Below are 8,135 nucleotides of genomic sequence, written 5' to 3'. Positions count from 1 at the left end.
AGGGGTCAATGAACCCAGACATATATTAGAGTGCAAATATTTTTTGAATTATTGCTTTGATTTTTTGTCAAATGTTTTGTATTAGGAATAATATAAAATATGATTTTTAATACATATGTATTTTTATACCCATGTGTATATTTTATGGAAAATTTAATTAGTTTTATATTAGAATATATACAAGCATATATATGCGTGTGTAGTGTGCTTGTATAAAATTAGTGCTGTTTACTAGCTGAAAATCTTTTTGGACCTCTTTAAGATAGTCAAGGAAATAAAAAATAAAAAGGGCATGTCTTATTTTTCTAAGTAATTCAGATTTATGAAAGCCCAAGCTCTTATTGCCATTACGCCTCCCACTTTTAGAAATTAAGTTTATTCTTTTTCTTACTTGCTCTGAGGAGTAGAAGCTAGAAAATTACTCAAATATGCAAATATTGATCCTAGATGAGTTGAGAAAGAAAATGAAATAATGGATTTATTGAATAATTCTGCACTATTTTAAACTAAGAAGCACTTCTATAGTGCTATACAGAATTTAAAGCACTTTTTTTTACACACTATCACATTTGAATTCTCATAAAAATCAGTTATAATCTTTCCAAATTTGTGCCTCTGTTAAAGTAGTGTATACAGTTATTTATGGTATGCATATTGATTGGCCTCATTCTTTTGTTTTTAATTATACTTTAAGTTCTGGAGTACATGTGCAGACCGTGCAGGTTTGTTACATAGGTATACATGTGCCATGGTGGTTTGCTGCACCCATCAACCCGTCATCTACATTAGGTATTTCTCCCAAAGCTATCCTTCCCCCAGGCCTCCTCTAGGATCTGGTAGTAGAAATACCATTTGACCCAGCCATCCCATTACTGGGTATATACCCAAAGGATTGGCCTCATTCTTGGCTTCATTTTATGTATTAGTTTTTATATTCTTTATTCTTTTTCCCTCTAAATTGTATTTTTTCTCTAATTGTGTGTTCTTAAAAGTTTGCTTAATATTTTCATTAATAAATTAAGGAAACTATTTAATTGAACTATTTAATTTAATTCTAATTAAATATAGGAAATAAAAGTGATAATGCAATTTTACATTAAAAAATCACCTAGATTTAAAATGGTTGTCTACTTTTGCCTATATGCTAATGTAACTAAGGTCTAATGTTAGACAACTAGTTTTTTTAAACCACAGTTTCTTCACACTTCTTTGTTCTATGAGGTTATCTCTGTTTTCTTACGCACAAATTAATGCATTCTTCAAAACTAGTTTAGAGGCTGGGAGCAGTGGCTCACGCCTGTAATCCCGGCACTTTGGGAGGCTGAGGTGGTTGGGTCACCTGAGTTCAGGAGTTTCAGACCAGCCTGGCCAACATGGCAAAACTCCGTCTCTACTAAAAATACAAAAATTAGCCAGGCATGGTGACACAAGGCTGTAATCTCAGCTACTCGTGAGGCTGAGGCAGGAGAATTGCTTGAACCTGGGAGGTGGAGGTTGCAGTGAGCTGAGATCACACCATTGCACTCCAGAGAGAGACTCTGTCTCAAACAAAACAAAACAAATAAACAAAAACAACAAAAAACCAGTTTAGAGAGTGAAAGTGTCTGTAGAAAATGTTTAATAATAATGTTGCTGGGCTTCTAGAAGCCAAAGCCTTATGGAATCTTGCCATTACAGAGCTCCAAGTTCATAACCATGTAGGAAAAAACAATTAAAAAAAATGGCAACCATCATCACAAAAAAAAAATTTTCTCCAGTCCACTCATGGTTCACTTTTCCTGCTTAGAGGTTCCGGGTCTCCATATTCCCTTTGGGCGGCTCATACTTTCTTCTCGTCTATCTAGTCCTTCCTAATGCCAGTTCCAAAAATAAAAAAATAAAAAGTCTCTGCAGCCATTCATATATCTTTTGTTAAACTTTAAGAAAAATTGTGGAATGAAGACTCCTTTTCAAAATTTTTCTGCTTAAATAATTCCAGGTACCAGCTAGCTCTTACATTTTTAGGCAAAAGCACTTTTTTGCTATTTCTGAAATTATTTTTCATTTTTTAATGTCTGATAGCATCAAATTCATCAACCTCCAGATTTGTAAAGCCCGAGTCCCCTACATTAAAGAAGATTACATCATCAATAACCCGAAAGATTGAGCCAATGATTTCCAGAATAAAGGAGAGCCATGGTCACTGTTAATCTTCAGTAGTGGTCGCTGTTCCTTACAATGCCCATTTAGGAGTCCAAAGTAATAATAGTAGTGGTAGCCAACGCTCTTGAGTGCAATCTGTCAGACACTAATTTATACACTTTTTCTCAATTATTACAAAGTTTTATGATTTAGTACTCTAATGACCCCCTTTTACAGAGGAGATAGCTAATTTTCAATCATTTTCTTTAGAGAAATTTGGCGCTTCTGTTTATAGTAACAATTTCTATATTTAAATGTGTGTGTGTGTGTGTGTGTGTGTGTGTGTGTACCTAGGTAGGTAGACAGACTTATTAGTACTTTTTTTTAATTAAATGATTTGGACCTATTCTTAGAATTTAGTTTCATCACCTGTAGCAGAGTATCTTCCTGGAAAAGACATATATACCTTTCTTGCTGTTTCTATAGTTTAGTTGAAAACATAGCTCCTTTTGAAACCTCCTAAAGAAAGTGACAAACCAAATATTTTGAATCTTTAAACGATTTCATTGTGATCAAATATTTATGGGCTGGCAGAGGAAGTTCTGAGAGAGCAAGAAACAAGAACTCAAGCGATGATTGGAGATTTTAGTTTCTGAGGGGTTTGAAAGTTCTGAAAGGCAGTAGCTGTGTTCGCTGTCATTTACAAAAGCTCAGGAGAGCACAGACAAGATTTAAAGGGCCTTGGAGTTGAAAGAGAAAACAATCAAAGGGAGGAGGAAAGTGGATGCTAAAAAACGTTCACCTAAGTTTAGGGTGAGTTAGAGGAACCAGGACATGACCAAGGTGTAGGTTGTCAAGGAAAACAGAACAGAAATCCTGAAAACTGCTATCCAGCTAGGAATTTACAAAGCATTTTATAATTACAATTCTTCATTAATGTGCTTTGAAGAAGTATCATTTGGCTTAATAAAGGAATAACTGTTGATTAGATGAGGAGCAGAAGTAAGAAAATTAAGATCGGTCTGGATTTCTGAAGTATGTTACCTATTTTTGACAGTAGTTCAATTATTTTTTAATAAGTGTTACCAAAATAACTGTGGGGAGGGGTCATAAAAAGAAGGAGAAGAAATGCTTTTATACCTCAAACTTCTAATAATAAGTTTAAAATAATAACATATTTACCTTAAACATACTATACGAGTCAAAGAAGCAGTTCCTAAAGTATGGTACTGAAAGCAGCAGTGCCTGGGAACTTGTTCAAAACGCAAACACTTGGGTCCCTCTAGAGTTCTCAAATCAGAACCTCTGGGGTGGGGCCAGGCCTTCTAACGTTTTTTCACAAGCTCTCCGGGTGATTCTGATGTATGCTGAAGCTTGAGAACCACTGAGTTAAGGTAACACTAGGTACTGCAGCGGACATAGGCCCAGTCTCAGTAGTGTAAGACAATGAGTGTTAATTTCTGCTTATGTAAGAGATCAAGAATGGCGTTGCTCCTTGAAAGGGTGTCCTCCCAGGATGCAGTCTTCCCTTTTATGTCTGTCACATTTGCCATGTGACTCCACATATCTTGGGAGCCATTTCCATTGCAGTCACCTTGAATGGAAACAATAACATTGCTTCAACTAACATTTCTTTGGGTCACATCTAACTGCAAGTGAGGCTGGAAAATGCAGTCTAGCTTTATGCCTAAAAGCCTGAGGAAGCCAATGTGATCAGCTAGCTCACTTTGCCAAGCATATGCTTATATATACACATATCTTTTTTTTTTCACTCTAGTGTCTTTATTGAACTAGATATTTTTTCTAATCTCATAGCTCATTTATTTGTAACATATGTTCATAGCCTGTTTACAATTTCAACATTCAACTTCATCTTGGATACTATGATATCTCCCTAACAATTTTACAGTTAAAGATTAAAAACAGCCTGGTTTTTGAATTTTGTCAGTTTCAACTTTAACATAAATTCTTATGTCCATTCATGCTATGCAGTAGCCCCATGTGTCTAAATTAACTTAGTGGAAATGTGTATTTCCTCTAGAATAAAAATATTTTTATTTTTATCATCTTTTGTATGCCAAGAACATAAAACTGTAGCCTTGATGCCCTTGTATGAACTGGAAGAGCCTCAAACATATTTTAATAAATATTGGTCTTACTGCGAAGGATAGAAATAAACCTTATCTTTAGACAACCTACCCATTGCATTAGTAATTCTCCTATCCTGACTCTTCAAAGAGCATTCTTTCCTTTTCCTTCACTTTTGGATTTCTGCCAGAAGATAAAGAGCACGAGTTATTCAACTTGGTCTTTGGAGAGATACAACCAAACTGGCAGATAATTTAATAACACTGTTTGACCTCTTTGTCATATTGATTTATTTATTTACTTATTGGAGAGGAATGTACGCACTGGAATGTTCTATTAAATGAGGTTATGAAATCATCCTAGGAATGAGTATACGTGTATGTGTACATTTCTCTGAAGTAGACATTCTGCTAAACCAGATACCACATTGAAGATTTGTAAAGTACTATGATTTTGTGATTTGATTCTAAAACCTTTTACATTGCCCACTTGAAAGTCTATGAAAACAGTTTGTCTACCTTAAAATCTGAAAATATCACTCATTATGAAACAAAACTAATGCTTCAGATCTCTGGAATTCTTTTGGTAACTGTGTCCTGCATTTCTAACTGACATTTTTCTTTTTTGAGAATATGCATATTTCAAAACTTGTGTCTGGATTGGATGTTTATACTCTTAACTGTAAATAGCCAATTAAAATTATAAAACCTTATTCTTAGTTTAGTAAGAATTTAGATAAAACCTTATTCTTAGTTTAGTAGAGTTAAAAAATGCATCCCAAAATATAGGAAGTTTTAGAAAAGGGATATTTTTGTTTATTTCAAGTGTTAATTCAACACAAAATACTTCTTATGAGGAGTTCAATGATGGTTGTATTACTCAGAAAAATAAGGCATTTCTTTGAGTGGTATAATACTAAAGCATCTGTGAATATCTAGTGAATAATTGTAAAAGATTATTGCCCTAACATTGGCCCTAAGTGGTTTGCGTTAGTAGTGGTTTTGCTGCTCAGGGACAAACATATGCGATGAAAATTAACAGAATATATAATATGTATTTACCATATTTAGGGTAGATTTGCCACTATTTGAGGAAATAATCTATGACCAAATGGCACACTATATGTGTGATATCTACTATCATTTTGTAGTTTTTCACTTTTAGGACTATCTCTCCAGATATGGTTTATTACTTCCTGGATATTCTCCTTCCAATTTAAGTAAGCTGCCATTAGTTAAGCAGTGAATATAAGGTTAGAATTTTGTGCTATTAAGATGATGTTTCTTGCATATTTGGTCAATTGTAATGGAGAATTCAAACCGACTCTATATAAAGACAACTGTTACATTATACTGTCTCCTTTATTTTTCTCAATGTAGATATTTATTGTGTAAAGCAAATCATAGCTTACCTTTGTATTCTGTACTTCAAATAAGGCATATATTTTGTTTGTATTTTCCTTAGTAGTTGCTCACTTTCTTAAGTCTCCAGAGCATGACCTAATTCGTCTCCTCTCCAAAGGAAGTTTGTCTAATTTTGAGTGTCACTTTAGGTTTTCCCACTCTCATTTTGACTCACAATAGACGCTATAAACTTCTCCAGTCTTTCTGTTTTGCTGCTTATCAGTAAGCATAACTGTTTGTAAGTAGCAATTCCTGCTTATCAGTAAGTATAAGATAGCAGACAAAAATCCTGTGTTTCACATATCTTGTACTATTTTTACAATGTTCTAGTGAAATAATGCTTCTCTCTCTTTGTACCGTTTCACAGATGAGTATCTTGAAGGACACAGGTATCAAATAACAGGTCCAGGGAAAGTATAAATAATGAGGACGGAGATCAAAACTCCAAATTCTCGTTTGCAGTGAGCCAAGATCGCGCCACTGCACTTCAGCCTGGGCAACAGAGCGAGACTCCATCTCAAAAACAACAAACAAACAACAACAACAACAAAAAACAAAAAACAAAAAACCCTCCAAATTCTCAAGGCAGATTTCTATTTTAGTTAGAACTTGTGGCTTCTTCATCAGGTTACATCTCACCTTTTCCTGCCCATTATTTTTAAATTATTTAGAATTGTTGTGAATTTCAATTCTAAAAAAAATACTGTAAATTTGTATAAGTTTTTGAATAGAAGAATTTCAGATAAAGGAGAAAATGAGAATAATAATCTAGACTTTGAAAGACAGAAGATTCTCAAAAAAGGAAGTTGGCACCATTTGTAAAGTATGATGCCCAGAAGAGAATTAGAGACAGATTTTAAGCTCTGTATATAGTAGAAAGTATTGACAGTAATTAGCCAACATTCCTTCAATATTGTTTAGAATAGCACTATTGGACATTTGAAGCAAAATCTTTAAGTGCTCCTCAAAGCTTATGGTATTGAGGAATACTCAAATTTCAGTTGCAAGCTTTTTTCCCCTAACTTGTTTTTAACTTGTCAAGAAATCAGCCACAGGCAATAGATGTATTTTTGGAAAATTAAAGATTCACTCTAACTTCGTTTATGAATTTCAAGTCCTACCAACACATATTTGAAACTTGCAGATTACTTTACACTTCGTTGAACAGTTGAACGAGCACCAATTAATTTTAAAAGAGAGAAACGAAAAACTGCTTTTCCACTAGATTCTGCAAAATGTCGTGTGGAGTAGATACGGAAATTAAATATAGGATTTTAGTAGTTTAGAATAACTTTTGGTACAAAAGAGGGAATAAATGTGCTCAATGAAAGTATATTTAAGTTGCCATTTGACTGAATTTATTTATAAGAAATTGAGTTTTTTATATTCAACACAAATTTGGAACTCCTAAACATCATGAAAGAGGAGTAAGTGGGGATGTTGATTACAAAATGAACTTAAAAAGTAATGTGATGATCTGATTATATCATCACAAAGTTATGCATGAAACTGAAAAGCATATACCTCTTACTGAGGCCAGTACAGATATCCAAACAATGTTTTATAGGATCTAATAGGAAAGCATTTTATATATTATATAAATATGAAGTCTTGGTGGTGACCAAGCTTCACTGATACAAATCATTTGTCTCAATATTTTTGTCTTGTGAAAGTAATTAACCAGAAAAAATATATATTAATTTCAAAATAGGTAAATATTTCCAACCTTTTGTCCTTGATAATCACTTTAGAAGCATACATTGTAGCCTCTTTGTGTTCTGAGAGCAACGATTTGTAGTATAATTATCTGACAATTCTTACTTCAAAAGTCCTCTTGGAGATAACCATGTCTAGTTAATTTGGTCTTTCATTAGTGTAACTTTCATTAATTTCTACTTGTTTTACTCTCTAGATGCCAAACCCAGAAACAGAAGACTTTTAAGTTCTGACACTTAAAAGCTTCTGAATGAAAAGTTATTTTATGAGCCAGAAAAAATAAAACTTAGAAAAAGAGTGAAACTCTTTGTCACTTTGAAAATTGATGCCGCCTCGTTCTCAGAATGAAGCGAGTAGCAGGTAGTGGCTACATTTTTGAGCACATTTATAAAATTACACTTATTTCTAGCACCTAGACATATGCGCTAGAAATTTTGTGAAGTTGTACACACTTGCATCACTATTTGTTTGAAATGTTTTGACTTCTTATGAGTCAGTTATATGCACATTCAAATATATGTACAAAAATAATTAAAAAGTCATATATAAATAGAAATGGCTCATTCACTTCTCTCCATCTGTAAGGTAACTGATAATTGTTGCCACGGCTGTACTTATGGCAGGACTGGACCAGTGTTTTATAATTAAGTTTGAAGAGATAGGATTTCATATTTTCATCTTTTTATTGAATTATTTGAAGGACTTGCTTACGGGATTCAACTTGTCTATCTGCAAAATGGGACAGATGAGATAATTCATGCCTACTTCACTCAAGAAGTTACGCAGTGGGTATTTGAATGATCCACT

The sequence above is a fragment of the Macaca mulatta genome, chromosome 2 (assembly GCF_049350105.2).
Source record: "Macaca mulatta isolate MMU2019108-1 chromosome 2, T2T-MMU8v2.0, whole genome shotgun sequence".
In the NCBI taxonomy this organism is placed as follows: Eukaryota; Metazoa; Chordata; class Mammalia; order Primates; family Cercopithecidae; genus Macaca; species Macaca mulatta.
The sequence above is the reverse complement of the archived record's forward strand: the minus strand, read 5'-3'. Positions refer to the sequence as shown.